Genomic DNA, 18,845 nt, shown 5'->3' on the forward strand with positions numbered 1-18,845 from the left:
ATAAAATATGGTTAACTGGCAAAAAGTTTAAGATCAACGTGTGTGATTATTTGTTCCTTATTACTGACTTTTCTTGACATTTATTAGTTTATTGATTTGTCATATTCCTTTATTGGATTAATATTATTAGTTCTTTAACACGTTCACGCCGGAGTGACCCACTGGTGAGTCACACTTAATTGTCCCATGGGGCGACGTGCATCACAGGTAGGTTTTCAAAAAATAAGTTTATTTTATTTTTTGTCAACATTATAAACAAAAATTGAGGATTATAAGCATTAACATTCAATATTTTAAATTGATAACAATTATTTATTTATAAGCATGCCAAAACTGTTTTGATCTTGTATTTAGCGCGTTCGAAGCTTTAAAGGAGTAACAATGTCGCCCCGCCCCACGAAGAAAAATGTAAATATTTGCCCCGGCGTGAACGTGTTAATTTACTTATTTACGAATTTTATTGGCATTACTGTACGTTATTGGTTTCTACTGTTGGAATGGAGAGGTCATATAACTTGATGGATTTTGAAAAAGGTTAAATAATGACACTTATCTCGACAAGAAAGAGTAAAAGAGAAATAGATAGAACTTTAAAAACTTGTATAAAATTTTTTGGCGAATCCGAAAGCGTATGGCAAGACAAAAGTGTGGACTGACGAATGGGACAATGTAATATTACAAGTTACATTATCCATCTTACAATTAGTATGAATTGTTTAAATATACCATATATGTTTTAGATCATTTGGAGTGATGAAAAGAAAAATTCCAATGGACCAGATGGTTTTACTTCATATTGGTGAGATTTAAGTAAGGAATCGAACTATTTTTCATACTATTTTTAAGTAAGGAATCGAACTATTTTCCAAATTTGGGGGTCTGTTCATGATATGGGCTAGTTTTGGTGTGTTCAGCACCACAGAAATTGCATTCGTTCCACCAAACATGGATAACACAGCTTAAGTATCAGATAATACTTAAGAACAATTTGCTACCGTATATTTGCAGATCGAAAACTTTTTAATTATCAAGAAATTATCAATTTGACACTATCTTTGTTTATTATAATTCCAAATATTTTATACTTCATGATCCTTTTCCTGTAGACAAGTTATTAAAAACATTCGTAAAGAAATTGTTTTCTACTCTACAAAATTTGTGTTCAGATACTGAATTTGTTACACGTCTATAAACGATTCACATTATTTTAATAATATGCTGTATCTTTTAAGGTGAAATGAGTAATACGTTTATCAATGCTGCATTTACAATTCATAATCGTCTGGCCCTTATCTGTTGTTCATACTACATGATACTTAAAAGCATATCTAATTCAGTTAGTAATCGATTTTAACTCTGAATGGTATTAACTTGTTCGAATAAAAAACTTTATAATGACTTCATAGATGACACAAGATATTATTGTGTATTAAATATGCTGTAAATGTAATGATCATACTCACTTGGATTATTTCAATGGACATTCCAAAACAGAAAATAAAATATTGACAATTAAAATAATGAAGATAAGAATATACATAAAGAATTGTTTAAAATATATTATTGGAATATTTATGTAACGTTCTTACAGAATGAAGTTATAATTCTTGCGAAGAATTCGCAAAGAAAAATTTTGCAATTGCATCTTTTTACTGAAATACATGAATGGTAAAACATAAGGTCATCAAAAACATACTACTTTACTACACATTTTTTTTAAAAGGATAGAAAAAATATTTAAACGTTTTACTATACATTCTAAACATTTTCTTATAAAGTATGTCATAACGTCGCCATGCTATCGCTTAGAGTTTAGGACATTGCATATTTTTCCTAAATAGGTAGTAACAGTTTCAAAATAATATGTCTATAGAATACATATTATATTATATATTTTACATCACTGTAAAATTAATTTTCATCGAGAAATTTAAAACTAAAATTATTTTTCCATTGTATTAACCTGTTATAGTGATTTCTAGTATAGGCGTGCGAATTTTATCATTGTGATCTATAACTTGAAACACTAGCAAAAATTAATTTTATCAATTAGTTTCCGGATTACAATTAAGCTTCATCTTGTGGAATTGATGAATTAAGAAATAAAATGTCTGCAGCATGAAATTCCTGTATTTTAATGATAATGAAATGATAAAATTTGATTTGTGCCTGTATTAGATAGTGCTTTACCGTCAAACTTATTAGCAGATTCTATAGTTATTATACTAACTTATAGCTTCTATAGCTATTCCGTACCTATTATTGTATAGTATATTCTATTCTTGTAAAAATAAGAAAATTATTTTAACATAGGGTTTCGGACAATGTTATAACATTGTTATAACATATTCGATAGTTATAACAAGAATACGAATTGACAGTGCACTGTTCTGGTTATTAACTTCACATACAGGATGTTTCAGTTTTGTTCGTATAACTTCATTAGTATATTCTACAAAAAAAATAAGAAAAAACATTTACGATTCTAGGTCTTTGAGTATTATTGAAAGTTAAACAAGATATTGTTATTGTAAGTGTTATCAAGAATATGACTTCGCATAACTTTTTCTAATAACTTAATCTTCACCTATTGCTTATTAAAGTTACTAATAAGAAAAGTGTAAATAAAACACAAATAACATTTAAAAGCAGCTTGAAGTGGGCGGATTAATTGGGGACGGTTCGTTTGTATTATAGAACGGAGCCTCCCACGAAGAGGGGGGCGTATAAATGAAAAATTTAAGCGAGGTACGAAAAAGTACAAGAGGACGGAACTCTCTCCTTATTTTTGTTAAGATTTAAACGGTTAAAACTTTGAGTATATGTATTAGGGACATGTACAGTTACTCGATTTAATATTTGGTCACTATGGTATTTGCGAAATTAAAGCTTTACGTACTTACTTGCAATGTGATTATCGAATTTTCTGGTCTGTAATGAATTAAAGTGCATATTCTAGTTTACAAATATGTCAAATTAAATACTTTATTTTTTATTGTTTTTTACATAATAAATCATAAACGAAATTAGACCCGATATTGGCGTCGAAAAAATATTTGGACACTTACTTAGAATGTTTCGCATTTATTCACATTAGGAGTTCCGTTTATAAACTCCTTATGATTGTTTGTAAACACCAAAAACGTGCAACAGTTCAGTTAACTTCTGGTAGTCAGTTTCATAGTAAATTTTATCGTTTTCACACGCATTTGTAAAAATGGGTCGCAAAAGTAGAAATACTTTTTAAAGTTGTTAAATTTAAGTAAATTAAGTAATTTAAGTTGCGGATATTATAAGAAGGTATAAATATGAAGATCGTATTGAATGTATTCCCCAAAAAGAACGACCACGTCTTTTTGACAGTCGTGATAAGCGTGTAATTGTTCGAAAGATAAAGATTAATTCAGGATTAAGTGCCCCTACTTTGATTGTAGAATTAGCTGCAGAAACTGGAAAGAAAGTGCACGTGGATACAGTTCGCAATGTTTTAAAAGATGCTGGCTATAATAGTAGAGTGACTCGTAATCACATTGCAAGTAACTACATAAATCTTTAATTTCGCAAATATCATAGTGTCCGAATATTAAATCGAGTAACTGTATATGTATGAGTATAATGAAACAGCAATAGCGGCAATTAATAATAAAGGAATAATAACAGAAAAGAATTCCTTAAACTATTTTATTAGAAAACTTTAGAGTTGCTACCTGCCAATAGTAAAAATACTTTCGGGTACGATATATTTTTAACCGACTTCAAAAAAGGAGAAGGTTACTCAATTCGATCAGTATATTTTTTTTTTCTATGTATGTTCGCCGATTACGCCTAGCTGGGTGGACCGATCGGAACGAAACCTTTTGCATCTGGTAGGTTCTGACTCCCCATTGGTACCATTATCAAAAATTTTTCATTTTTTAATTTCAAAGTATTGTTATTGCAAAACAACCGGCAACTTTTGAAATAAACTTTTTTCGATTTTAGTGCGCTTTTAATATCTTATCACAGACATGATTCTGAACAATTTTTTTCATATACAAATTTCGTGGAAAGCTTTAGTTTTCGAAATATTAGCGAAAAATTGTTGTTAACTTTTTAAATCAACTTCGAACGATTTTAATGTCCTTCAAATATGTTGTTAGGGGCGTGGTTCTGGACAACTTTTTCCTCTTGCATAATTGACGGAAAGCTTTTGTTTTCGAGATATTAGCGAAAATTGTTGTTAACTTTTGAAATCAACTTCGAACGATTTTTATGTCCTTCTAATAGGGGAAGGTAGCCTAATTTGGACCACTGTGGTATCCAAAGTATGATAAAATCTGTGCGATTTTAGATAGGCACCTTGTTATACGTAGGTGTAGACGAGGTTAATGCAATCGTGTTTTTGAAGAAACGTCTCGGGTTACATTGAGAGAAGTGTTACTTATTTGACTACGAACAAACTTTGTTATTTTGATGTAAGAGTGAAAGTTGTTAATTCGTCCAAACGTAAGTAATTACAGGTCTTATTATATCATCACAAAGCTTACTTATCTATCTATAATTTCTTATTACAATTTTATGAGGTTATGTTAGTCTGACGTTTTTGTATAATATTAAGTATAAAATATTCAAGTTGCCGAAGTTGGACCGAAAACAGTTGCCGAAATTGGACCGGTTCAATTTCGACAACCACATTACAACTTCTAGCAGTGATGATGAAGAAGATAGAAGTGACAACGAGAGTAAACAATTTAGGAGAGTTCTTGAAGAAATATCACCGCGAGCAAAGAAAAATCAAAATCCAGATGGTCCTTCGTCTTCTTGCAATGCGCCAATAGCCCAGAAAGCAGTGAAAATAACAAGCAGCCCTTACAAATCGCAGTTAGACCGAATAAACATAAACAACTTTAAAAAAATAAGTTCACCAAACTTTGACAAAATGCCAAAACATAAAAAAGAAAATGGTGGTTCATGGTTTTGTACATTGTGTGAAGAAACCAAGGAAGAAAATATGATACAATGTATGAAATGTCGCACTTGGATTCATACTCCGTGTACTGGAGTTAGTGCTGCAGTTAAAACGTTCTATTGTTGTAATTGTCGTTGAAAAAGCTAATAGTCCAATTTAGGAAGCTAGCGGTCCAAATAAGGAAACCGGTTTCCTAAATTGGACCGACGACATGATTTTTTTGAATGTATTTTTTACTATTATAAATGGTATTAAAAATTTAATAAATGTTTTTATTTTGAAGGTACACTTAGTGAATTTCTTTTCTATTACTTAATTTTTATTGACACTTCTTCCGTGCTTTTATATAGTGAATAATATAAAATTGGTCCAAATTAGGCTACCTTCCCCTACGTTATTAGTGACATGATTCTGAACGAGTTTTTCCTTATGCATAATTGACGAAAAACTCTAGTGTTCAACGGGCAATTGCAATGTTCTGTACCAAAACACTAACTAAGCTTTACCGCTCTGACACGCGATTTATACAGCAAGATGAGTTCACGTTGACGTTGGTGTATTATTCCCATTGCTTGGTACAGTCTCCGTATCGTTCTAAAAATGCATCAATTTGATTTGTTAGAAAATTTGTTGCGCAGAATCGGTTATTATTTTACGGATACTTTGACCCTTGCGCAGTCCTAAATGAGGCAGATGGGCTCTATCTTTATAGTATATGCGGCGATCGAGTCTTTCCGTCGCATACTCTATGAATCTAGATAGACCATAGTTACATTCTATACGCACTAACACCTACTTCACGGCGTGCTGTCGAGTTATATGTATAGAAAAAAAAATAGCTATACAAGCTTTGCCTATGTTCGGCTGTCCAAAGGTTGACATGTTCAAGAAAATCTTTTAATTATGCACCGCCTCCGAAAAGGTTGAAATGTATTTAATATACCTAACGAGTAAATAGGTTTCATTCATATCTGTTACGTAATTGTATGATTGAATGAAATAGAAATTACTTCATTAGGAAATAGAAATTATTTTATACTTTTTAGTGCATTTCGAAGTCGGTGTATTTTTTTTCTTAAAATTATTTTATTGTGTTAATATACTTTTATAGCATTTTTAAGAGGTTTGTAAGATATGGTTCTTCTGAAACTTTCCACCTTTATGACTGGTGTTACACAATATAATGAATCAATACTGGACCTTAAATTTTCGGATCAAGATATATTTTGCAGTTCGCTCTTTTAATAGATGGTCACTAATTTGAAGACGCAGAATTATCAGTAGAGGTTGATGCAAATTACAGTTTTATAATTTATACCTACCGTAAAAATTATGTGTAATACCACCGCAGTTTGGTACTAAAAACCTGTTTAAAAATTTCTAAACCGAGAAATTCAAGGTCAAATTTTTGTATTGTAATGTACTTTATTCGCCACGGAGATAAAAAATGTAAATAGACAATGATTTGTAACTTTGTTTCTATTAAAATAGTATTAATATTTATTTATTAATTTTTTTACAGTACAGTGTGCAGCCAAAAAGTAGTGTTGGGTTAATCAATGAACAAAGTAAACTTTTGTTTAGGACATCAGCAACAGGGAGGTACTATAAAACTGTTCATCTTTTACAATCTTTTAAATTCCAAAATTTCCGAATTTCTAACTCTCTAATTCCACATTAACAACTCGTTAAACTTTCAACTTTTCCAGATTTTTTAACTTTCAAAATTCCAATTTAACAAATTCTTAAATTTTTAAGTTTCCCGAGAATTTTTAATTTTCAAAATTTCAAATTCCGCAATTCTCATACCTCTGAATCCCTAAATTTTCAAATTTTCAGATCCTAAAGTTCCAAATTTTCAACTTCCAATTTTTCAAAGTTCCTAATCATGTATTCTTTATCTTTTTCTTTATCTTTTTCTTCTACGAACTTGTGATCACTATTAACAAGTGATAAATGACCTATTCATTAGCGTCTTTTTCAATTATAAAATTTGTTAAGACAATTTTTTGAATATTTGTATTGATTTTTATCCAGATAAGGAATCAATGTTGCTTTATCGTTTGGTTATTTATTCTTGTGCTTTATTTTTCTTCTGCAAAATGTAGATTACTATTTTATCTGAAAGTAGAAATGTTACACTTTCTAATAAACCTATTTAGTTATAGTTTTGTAGTAACGTGAAGTAGGGTAAGTGCAGACTGGTTTTTGTAAAGTTGGTATTTAAACGTAAGTATTTTTTAGTCTGCTATGTACAATAAATACGTAACGCGGTCGACATCGAACGATTTACACAATTACTACTATTTAATAAATGTTAACTGGGACCTTAATTTTCCTAGAACATTTGATTTTGGTAGGAAATTGTTTAAGATGTCAACTATTGTGCACTTTCCCCGAAAATGGGGTAAGAGCGTAACTTAAAGCGAAGTTAAAAATACTTTGAAACTTTACTTCATGTGCAATGGGGCAAGAGCAGAATTATTATAAAATCTGCTATAAAATACTTTTTACTGTATTATACAAGTATTCTATATTGCAAACAAGTACTCTTAGCTGAAATATAAAAGGGGATATGGCGAAACAAAACATGGAAACAAACATAATAAATGAAGAAATTTTGCTCATATCGTAATAAAAATAGCCTGTATACGCACTTGCCCTGTTTACGAACTTACCCCGCTTCACTTTATTTAAATATAGAAGAATTTCAGTTGTTCTAACTGCTTTCATAATCGTTTATCTACTAATTGTAATATACTTACCTTAAAGCACATTACATTTTCTAATGAGAAGAATACTGTCTTCCCCACCCAAATTTCATCGAATGATGTTCTACAGCCTCTAAATCGCACCTTATATTATGTTCTTCCGCACGTTTTTTCCTTGCAAATGTTTTTTTCTTATTCTAGATGTTTGCATCTTTCGTTCGTTTTACTTTCTTCGCTAAAACTCCGTATCTTGCTACTTGATTAACGATAAAACCATGTACTCTTGACTACCCCGACATTGTATTAATTAGAGCTCTCATAATGACTTAAATAAGGCACACCGTAGTTACGAGATAACCGAGGCATGTTTCGCTGTATTACCTCGTTGGATACCTCTTCGTTATATCTATCTTTCTCTTCCTTCCTTCCTTTCGTGTATTCGAGATATCTAAACGACCAATTATCAACCATAATATTATCGAAGCCTGCTAGGCTCGGATTAATCGTATCCGGTTTCTTATTGTGTAGAAAAAATGATATAAAAGAGAATTTCGTGGAAGATATACCTAGGTATGCGACGTTGAATTCTTCTAATTCTGGTTTGCAAAATTGGTTTTGTACGCAATAATTAGCGGCTCGAAAGTATATTCAATGACGGGGAGAAAGATTTGATATTTTATTATGATATCCATTAATTGAATGATGTTCTTAATAGTCATTTATTTTGTTACGCAAAAGATTATAGCAAACGCGTCCTTTCCAATAGAGAATAGAATCGAAATTATAAAAATAAATCGAATATAATGCTTTCTTGAACGGCTATAATTAAAAATTCTAGAGTCGTCGCTAAGGGAATTTATGGTTTCAGGCACACAATTTATTTTTAAATATGTTTATTAAATTTTCTGCATCAATTTTATAAACTAGACGAACATTGATATCGAGAATGAAGTAGATGCAGAAAAAGGGTTGTAATTACTTTTATTTTAAAATTATCTTGCATGCATTTAAAATTTTTATGAAATTACGTTTTAAAAAAAGTAATTTATCGTAAGTGATAAATAGTGTTGTTGAAAAAATTACCACCTTAACTAAAAAGGATATGCTGTGCTGTCATGATTGTTAAAAATGTATCTTTTATATTTATTATGGATAGAAATGTTATGATCTACAAAATGAAAAATTTGAGGATTGAATAATTAAAAAATTTTTAAATTTGAGTATTGCAAAGTTTGAGAAGTTGAAAACTCGCATTTTTGAAAATGTTAAAAATTAAAAATTTGGTTTTCTGAAAATGTAGGAAATCGATAATATAGAAATATAGGAATTTAGAGATTGAGATTTTGAAGTTCAAACTTTGAAAAAGAAAATTTGTAAGTTTAAAGTTCATTTATTCCTAAAATTAAAGAATCGTTTAGGCCTTCGGTATCATTTGTATCTAACTGGAGCCCATACAATTTTGTATAAAAACTGGCTATCTGAAAATAAATATTTCTTTCATATTACATTTTGATTTTTTACATTCTCTACATTTTGATTTCTTCTGTATTTCATCAACTTGTTAAATTTAAAAAATGCTTCCTATGAAAACCTATATTCGATTCGATTAATCCCAAAAGTGCGATTAGTTCTGAATATTTATTGCTTTCTACACGTCGCTGTTTGCTATCACATTTCGAAAATAGGGTTTCTAAGACAAATACTGTAATATAATTGATCTAATGCTCTCGATTCGAGGGCGTCAACGGCACGCGTTTGGGTGGGGTTGGAACTAGGGCTCATTGAGTCTGATTCCTTTCATTCGATTCTTATCTGACACGAAGCCGTATATAATTACAATTAAAAGAGATCGTCATCGATAAGGGAGAGGATCCCTTCGCATCTTCTTTTCTCTTGGACCGCGCATCCTCCTTTTCTATTCCTCTTCTTACAGCTGAGTCGATGCACAGTCGTTAAGGGAAAGGTAGAGAGGGGCGGATTATGGCGAGGGTGGGATGGGTAGGAAGGAAGAATGGTGGCATAATATCCGCTTGAACTTAAGTTATATTCCTCCTCGTGTAGCCGAGATATCGGTGCGGAGGTGGAGTTCGGTTCGAGGGTATGCTAATTCCGGCCTCAGGCCACCACGCAGCCCTTAATAGCCAGCTGAGCAGCTCTTATAACAGCAACTAGCGCTCGTATATACAGAGAAAGAGAGAAAAACAGGGGGTTAGATGGGGGAAAGGGGGAAGGGAGTATCTAATAGTTATAAGGTCTTTTGGAGTCGATAGTACGGTCGGCGAGAATCACCGGTTTTTCGAAATGTTAATGTTCCGGTAAAGGCACTCCTATACGCTCATGTCAACGGTTAACGCTCGTATGTGTAATTGGGATAATACGTTGATTCTCTCCTATTACTTGTTTTCCAGGTATTCGGCACTTTTTATCAGATTTAATTGGGGGAGTTTAGATCATCTTAGAATAGCCAAGGGGATGTAGACATATTTGTGCTTATACGGTATCGATCCAATGGATTCTGACACAGAACTTTGTCTATTTTGTTTCCCGTCGTTTATACAAAATTGTTATCATCTGAACTGTTTTCTGGTTAACTTCTGTCAGAGTTATATGGTGATATGTACACATCATAAAATATAAAACAAATTTCATCTTTAACACCAAAACTACCAAACCGGTCAAATGACCGCTCCACAAGTTTCTTATTATAAGGTACACATTTTGTTAAAGTACATTCTTTAAAATCAGCATTGATTTTCATCAAGATAAAGAATAGATGTGTGTACTATAATGTTTCGTCGTTTCCTTGTTTATTTTTTAACTTCATTTTTAATTTCAAATTAAGTACATGTGTCGGTAGGTATAACAATAAATTACCTGATTAATATATTTGAGCATGAGTTATGTAAATCGTAAACACCTGTAAAATCTGTAGTTTGCAAAATTAATTTGAAGTGATATAAGATTTATCTTGAAGTGGTTCAATATCTAGCGAAGTGTGTACAGAAGATATTCAAAAATATTTTTGATGAGAAGGTATGAATTAACATCCTAGGTATTGTGAAACATTGACACCTTATATACAGGGTGATCCACCACATTTTGCCATCTAGACTTGCATCATTATTATGACTCATAGCAAACAATGTTTCAGATGAAGTTGAATGGTTTTCAGAGGGGCATATGCTGGTGGTATATTTTTTTTGTTGGTGAACGTGTAAAGGACGAATGTCATTATGTATGAAGGTTATTAATGTTTTTTTAAATGGAATCATATATTTTTTATTGCATCAGCTGATATTCCTTTATATTCTTTACAAAAAAGTATTAATCTATTTATGTGTTAATCGAAGTGGATAATTTAAACACAGTTGATTTCGGTTTTTTAAAATCTTTAGGAAACAAATTTTTTAGGAGAAGAAATCTTCAAATACAGAAGCCTTTTTTTCATGAAAGTCTTGAATAAGAAAAATTTAATAAACAAAAATTTATCATGCGAAAGTTTCATACAGTAATTAATAATTTTCTAAAGGTATTTGCTTAAAGAAGAAAAAATTCAAATTTTAAATATGAATAATGGTAAGAATAAGAATCATTGAAACGAAGAAGGTATCGAATGATGGATTATCTTGAAATATACAGAGTGGTCAATAATTAGTGAAACAAGAGAAAATGGGGTGATTCTACATACAAAAATATCAGATGAATCTCTTTCATATGAGTAATTCGGAAAAGTAAATTTAAATATTTGTCAGAACATTTTTCAGAAAATTTATTTATAGCAAATTTGAACAAGTTTTTCCTGAAGTCAACAATTAATGAATATTGTAACTTAATAAATGTAATTATTAAACCATTCCAATGTATCAATAACTATACGAACTAATGTAAGTCGATAAACTTAATCGAAAATATGATTAATACACAAGAAGTAACAAGATCGTAAAACGATAAAAATAACAATATTATCGCAATTAATAATTGCACGCATTAATTTGAAAGAGTCATTTATCGCCGGATTAACGAAAGAATTGTTGAAATTGTCCCAATTTCACCCAATTGTTGTAAATAAATTTATTTAAAAATATTTTGATGAATAATCGAATTTCATTTTTTCAATAGTCAAGCCTCATATAAAAAAGTTTATTCTACATTTCTGATTTATTCATAACAACGGTGAAAGTCTGACTCATGCAAGTAAAAATCGATTTTTACGGGATTGACAATTTAAATTCGAGTTACGAACATAAAATGGTGGTTCTACTGTATAAATATACGTATAGTTCATCGTCATTTAACATATTTTAATTTATGTGCATGGCACAGAATAAAAAGGGCCATTAATTTTGAAAAACCAATGTTCATCGCTAATGAACATTTGAATTGTTCAGAATCAGTTCAGTGTGTTTTTCAGTGAAGAAAGCAAGTTTAAGTTATTCAGATTCCCTGGAATTCAAAATTGATGTTGCGATGTTATTTTAATTTGATGTTCGTTTATCAAATATCAACGATAAAACATGAAAAAGAATGTACTATATTGTAGGAGGAAAAGTTACGGAGACAAAAAGAATGAGGAATCACAAATAAAGAAGTCTATAGTATGTTGTATATATTAATAAATTATGTAATAATGCATTTAATATAAATTATTAATAATACTATTCAAAATTAATCAGCTACATAACAATCCAAACGACATTAAATAGCCATCACCAGATTCTGATTTAAATTTAATAGAAAACCTTAATAATTACCCAATTAAAATTATAATAAACGAAAATTTTCGAAATAGTAACAGATTGTTTGAAATACTTTTTCCAAAATTTGACAGTATTCTTTTAAATTTTGAAATTCCCAAATTTCCAAATTTCTAACTCTCTAAATTTCAAATTAACAATTCTTTAAATTTTCAACTTTTCTAGATTTTTTAACTTCTAAAATTCCAAATTAACAAATTCTCCAATTTTTAACTTTCTCGAGAATATTTAATTTCCAAAATTTCAAATTCCGCAATTTTCATACTTCTGAATCCCTAAACTTTTAAATTTCCAAATGCCAAAGTTCCAAATTTAGTTCCTCTATCTGTTAGAGGATTTACAGACGAATCCAGTGGATATTAGGACATAATTTTTTCTTATACGGCTTGAGAAAAAATTAAAAAACTTTATATTGTTGACAAATCGAAATTTACTATGATTTTTAAACGTCGATTCGTTGGTAAATAGAACCGTATTGAAACATGAAGCTTCAGTCTGGATTTGTTGTAATGCCTACTGGAAAAACACTACAGGATTATAAAAATCACTTCCATAAAGTTCTTGACGATACATGATAAGGATGAACACTTATGTGCTATTTTATGGGAACTTATTTACGGATGATTTGCTACTGCAGCTAAAACAACACGTTCGATTTGTCAACAACATTGGAACGTGTACAATAACGTAACATGATACTTCTTGTAATATAAAGTTTTTGAATTGTGTCTCAACCCAAATGTTTCGATATCGGCTAGATTCATTTTGAAATCCTCTAACAGATAGGCTTAAAAAATTATGTTTATTTAAAAGAAATTTAAAGTGTCCTTGTAAAAACAAGAAAAAGGAATTGAGGAATAATTCTTCATAGTCACGTTAAAGCTCTCTTAAAACCACGCAAAAATTAATAAAAACATTTTCGATCGGGCTGCTAGTCACAGAGAAATTTCCACTGGTCACGATTCGTGATTTACCTTATATAATCCACATAATTTATTATTGAATTCTAGTATTCCACTTGCTTAAAAGAAAAATAATCTACTCGTTTTATGGATATATTGTTTTACATATCCATATTATATATGAACGTAAAACAGATGCTCTATGAGTACTTATATTTCAATACCGTAAGGTAATTGACACTGTACCAGTATTTGACACTTTTTCAAAAAAAGTAAATAAATAAGGAAACTACAACTTGGAATACATCAAACCTTATTAATCTGTCTACTGTCACGCTTTAGTGGCTTAATTGCGAACTATTGTGCATATCCTCCAATCAAAAATGTAATAGCAACTGATTAATCAAACTTGCGCACGGCTCTTACGACTTTTCAGTGTTTTCTTATATAAATCACTAAGGATTTGGTTAAAATGTAAATATTGCAAGTTTGTATTATTTAATCATTGTGAGTAAAAAAAAAATTCGTTTATGTTGCTTGAAACTTATAGAGAAGTTTATTTATTAAAACTGGCAACAAAAAATGGTAAACTGTTTAAATACACTCCATGTGAACTACTGAAACTTGTAATGGTCTATTATTCAGTAGTTGACATGGGGTGTCAACTATTAAATTACTACGTGTAACTACTGATTTTGTTTCTCTGTCAATTTTGAGATGCCTCTTACGAAGTGTAACTTCAGAAATTATACAGAAGAGACTATGCAAGTGGCTATGGACATGTCCGGTTCCATAAAACTTCGTATAAAACAGCAGCTAGGAAATTCGAAGGGAAACTTTAAAATACAAGGTTGAAGGCAAACATCCAATTAAAGGAAAAATGGGCTCAATCAGAGTATTGACTGATGCAGAAGAAAATGCAATAAAAAACTGATATGAGAATACCTTCAATATGAGGAGTGTTTGAACTCTACACGTTAAATATTTATTATTAACTCTCCATATTAACCCTTAATTATTAAATATTTTTTTGTAAACTTACTCAAGAATAATCTTTTTTAAATGTTTAAAAAAATTCTGTATTCACATATTATCAAGACTAGTTCATTAATTGGATTTTCTCCCTATGTCAACTACTGAAACAAAAGAACGTCAACTATTAAATTTTCTGTTTTCGCTGTGTGTCAACTATTGAATCAAATTTTACGTTTAGAAGAAAAAAAGAAAAAATTTACAACCACCGTCAGGAATAAATACGTGTTGTAATATAATAGAAGAATAGTTTGTGCAACGACTGCTAATCATAAATTTTTCATAAAGTGAACTTAACCTGAGCTATGTGAACAAAAAGACAAAAAATTCCTTAAAGTGTCAACTGTTGGTACCTTTACCTTAATTGGTATTTGATAAATATTGATTTGTGTCTCAACGTACCCAATTTATGTCTCTATCCATGTCTCTATCTATTCTGTCAATTTCTGCGCGAGTTCGTATTTTTAAGTTTTACTTTTGATCTGCAGCACGTAATTGGTAAGTCTAACCAGAATGCAATGTTCGTTTTCAGTATATCGTACTACTCAGTTTTTTTTGAGTCAGCAGAAAAAGAGAACTGTAGTTCCACCTGCGTAGTTCATTTCATGATACATATGTATGCAGAGAATATGATTAATGTCGAATACTAAAAACTTGCAGAATATTATTTCTAATTCCGATCGATCATAATCTTAGCAGTGAATCTCTTAGAAGTTGATAAAATTATAATCAATGTTATGATTAATATGTTCTATGCATTTTTCTACTTTTGGATTTGCAAAGAAATGGTTGCAATATGATATTATTGCAATCTGTATCCGTTATTTTGGATATGAAATAAATGAATTTGAAATACTTTTTTAATTAAGAACCAAGAAGAAAATATTTGAAGTCCTTTCTTGCTTCTACAGTGCCCGTTAGATTTTCAATTTTTGCTGTACATTAGGTTAAAATAGCAACTCTTCGTGCACTTGTAACTATTTACATGAGCGATATTTATAAAATAAACAAAGTATAAATTGTAATGTTTGTAATGTATACAAACATCAGTAGAAGCAGATGTAATAAACTGAAGCTTATAGTTAGAACAAGTTTATCGAACAGATTTTAGAAAATCGTGTTTCTTAAAAATGAAAGAAAGCATATATTTTATACGAAACTTTTAATTTATTCTTTCACAAGCATGTGTCTCTTGATGAATTGCATTACTGTTACTAAAACACTTTGTACAATTTATTTTATAATTTACAACTTATTAATAATAAATTATAATTATACAATTTTATAATTATAATTAATAATACATATAGTTATTAGTAATAAATTATAAATATTATAAATTGAAAATATTAATTTATAATTTAATAATTGATTAATAATTCTTGTTCTAAATTAAAATTATCCACTAAACAGGAATGATTATACCATGTATTACTTGTAATCATTACATGGCCAAAAGTAGTACAGTTATATTTTCGATACATCATTTTTAATTAGTGTCTAATTAAAATATATTTTACGTTATATCATTGATGTTGTTGTATGAACCTCAAAGATACTTATTGTATATAACAAAAATATATTAAACATGATTTATACTTTTGTCAAATGGGAGGGCATGTTAAGTCGTATGCTAAGTATCGTTTATAAAGATGTGATAGTTATCAGATGTTTAATGTTCTTACATATGCTTATTAATTTAAACATTAAGATAAAAAAATAAAAATTAATAAATTGTAATTGTTAAGCATATAATTCATATTTGTGTAGACTTATTCAGTCTATCGAAATTGATTTAAAAATACTTAATATATTAAAATTAAGGTGACTGTATCACGTACTAATTTATTATGACGTTCTATCATAATTTAATTTAATTTAAATGATAATTACATACAAATATCAGTGACATTTTCGAAACATAATTTCGAACCCTACATAATGCACTTAAGATTATAATACATATAACACGTAAAAGCTAATGATACAATTTTAATCAGTATGCAAGAATATCATTTTAAATTTTCATTTTTGTAAAAAATTAAATCATATAATATAAATTATTTAATGATATAATATTATTATTTTTATTTACTGATAATATAAATTACTCAATAAAAGCAAACATGATTTATCGTACAATTAGCCAAATCGAAACAAGTGACTTTTTTATACATAATTGATTTAAAATAATTTAATAATTTTTATTTAAAAATTAATAAGAATAGTATTTGTTTATTGCTCACTTGGTACTGTTATTTTATTTGTCATATTTATCAATACCTTAATTTTTCAATTTGACTATAATATGATAGAATCATCTTGACACATTTTATATTAACGACAAATATACAAGAAAGGAAGTGCTACATGTGGCAATGGAAAAGATTCGACGTTTTAAATAATTTCGGCCATTTTGTACAAAATTTAATCTGCAGTCCGAACTATAAAATTCTAAAGTTGCTTTTATTATGGTAGTATCGTTTGTTACTTAATGTTAAAAGTAATGTATTTTTTCCGTTTCTATTTTCTCAGAAATTATATGATTTAGGTTTCTTACGATATTTACATATGACATACACCGCAGTCATGTCGCATTTGATATCTTCGAAGCAAATATCGACGGATAGTAATTAATCATCTTTTAAACAACTAACAAACATTGTAACGCTGGTTGACAGAGAATTTAATTTTCAAAGAAAAATTGCTTAGTTTCTAGAAGCCTATACAGTGCTGTAGTTACGTCACTTGTTCGTTGCTACTCTTTTTATCGAGATATAAAGGTCACCTTTAGTTTCTTAGTTAAAATAATATCATTTTTTGAATTTGGATAAAGCATGAAATTTTGCGAAGAAAAGTATGAGCAAAGGCTGTTACGAGATGCCATCAAAATAAGTTTTCATTTAAAAAGTGCACAAACTGTTATCAATTACTATAAGTATACCTTTAATCTGGTTAAAAGTGATGAACTCTTTCCAACATTCCAGCATTGTAGTACATCAGCAAATAATTCATTCTCGAATATTGTCGTCAGTGCTTCGCAATAAACTTAATTTTTCGGTATTCTGCAAAGGAAATAATTAAGAAGTGTTAAATACAGTCAACGAATCAGATAAGAAATCCTATTATCACATCCGATACAACGATTGAAAAACATTCTGTTTGTTATCCTGCTTACCAAACATTATGTGCAGAGTAGTCGATATGTTGATACTACGTTCGTAAACGTATTACAGTCGCTACATCTTCTAATAGACTTCCTAATACTTCAGACGGAAAAGTGATGTATGTTCAACTCCTTACTGATCCATTAATGAAATATGGTTCAGTGATCGGATGATCAATTATGCTGCTCCAAACATTGACATTTCACCGATATTGATATTGATGGTCGATTTGACGAAGGCAATGCAGATTTTCACTGACCAATACTGCGTATTTTATAAACTTGCTTTTCCGGAATTCGTAAATATTGATTCATCAGACCACATAATTTTTAGTATTTGTATCTTACATTTGATGCAGGTTCGTTCACAAAATTGTATACGTATTTCAAAGTTCACTCCGTTATTTATAATATACTCGTAGGTGATATGTACGTACAACAACCCTGTACTACCCTGTACATAATCTAAGTTTCACACCAAGTTTGAACTTCTTTTAAACTGTTTATTAAATATAATCTCTAAATTGTGTACAGAGTGACTTTCCAGTCTGGTAATTCAACTGTAAACCTTGTAAATTTAAGGTTACTATGAAGGGTGTTTTTTACGAGACTACGATTATATCTACAGATGGTAACATGATGGTAACAGATACCTATGGTACATTAAATCTGATCTACGCACTCAATGACTAATGTTAACCCCCATATTTTACAAAACTTTTTTTACAAAATGTCATGTTTTATGCAAATTAAAGAATGAATATTATATAATGAAAAAAAATTGAAGGTATTCAAAACTCAATAAGCCAACAATGTAACGGCAGAACAGTTACAGCGATGTGTGTGCTCTTCAAAATTATTGGCTTTTGTTCCCAAAATTGTTCGCAGTGAATATTTTCCAAGCGATTTGATGTCATCATGTTATAAGTTATCAGCAATCAGTCATTATTTATTGACTAATTCAGGCTGATTTAAAAAAAAGAACATCTGCCATTTCCAAATGAGTCCTTTTGCACCGCGAGCAAACGACGAGGCCCACGGCGCAGAATTCTTAAAGTGAACGGTCCGACGCCAGGCAACGATTCCTACCTCATAGGCAGATAATCGCCTTTGATTTCTCTCTTCGATTCCAGCAATCCTCCCTCTCCTCTGTTCCGCGCCCTCCGTCTACTCCTGCTTGAATCCGCGCGATCCGAGATCACTCCCTTCTTATATAATTACCTTATTTCCGAATAATTGGCCAATTTATACTCGAGTCCCAGCTGAAAACAATCCACCTATTTCGCTCTCTCGCCGTCTCTCTCTGTCCACCTTCGTCTTCCTCGATCTTTC

This window comes from Megachile rotundata, chromosome 11, assembly GCF_050947335.1.
Source record: "Megachile rotundata isolate GNS110a chromosome 11, iyMegRotu1, whole genome shotgun sequence".
Lineage (NCBI taxonomy): Eukaryota > Metazoa > Arthropoda > Insecta > Hymenoptera > Megachilidae > Megachile > Megachile rotundata.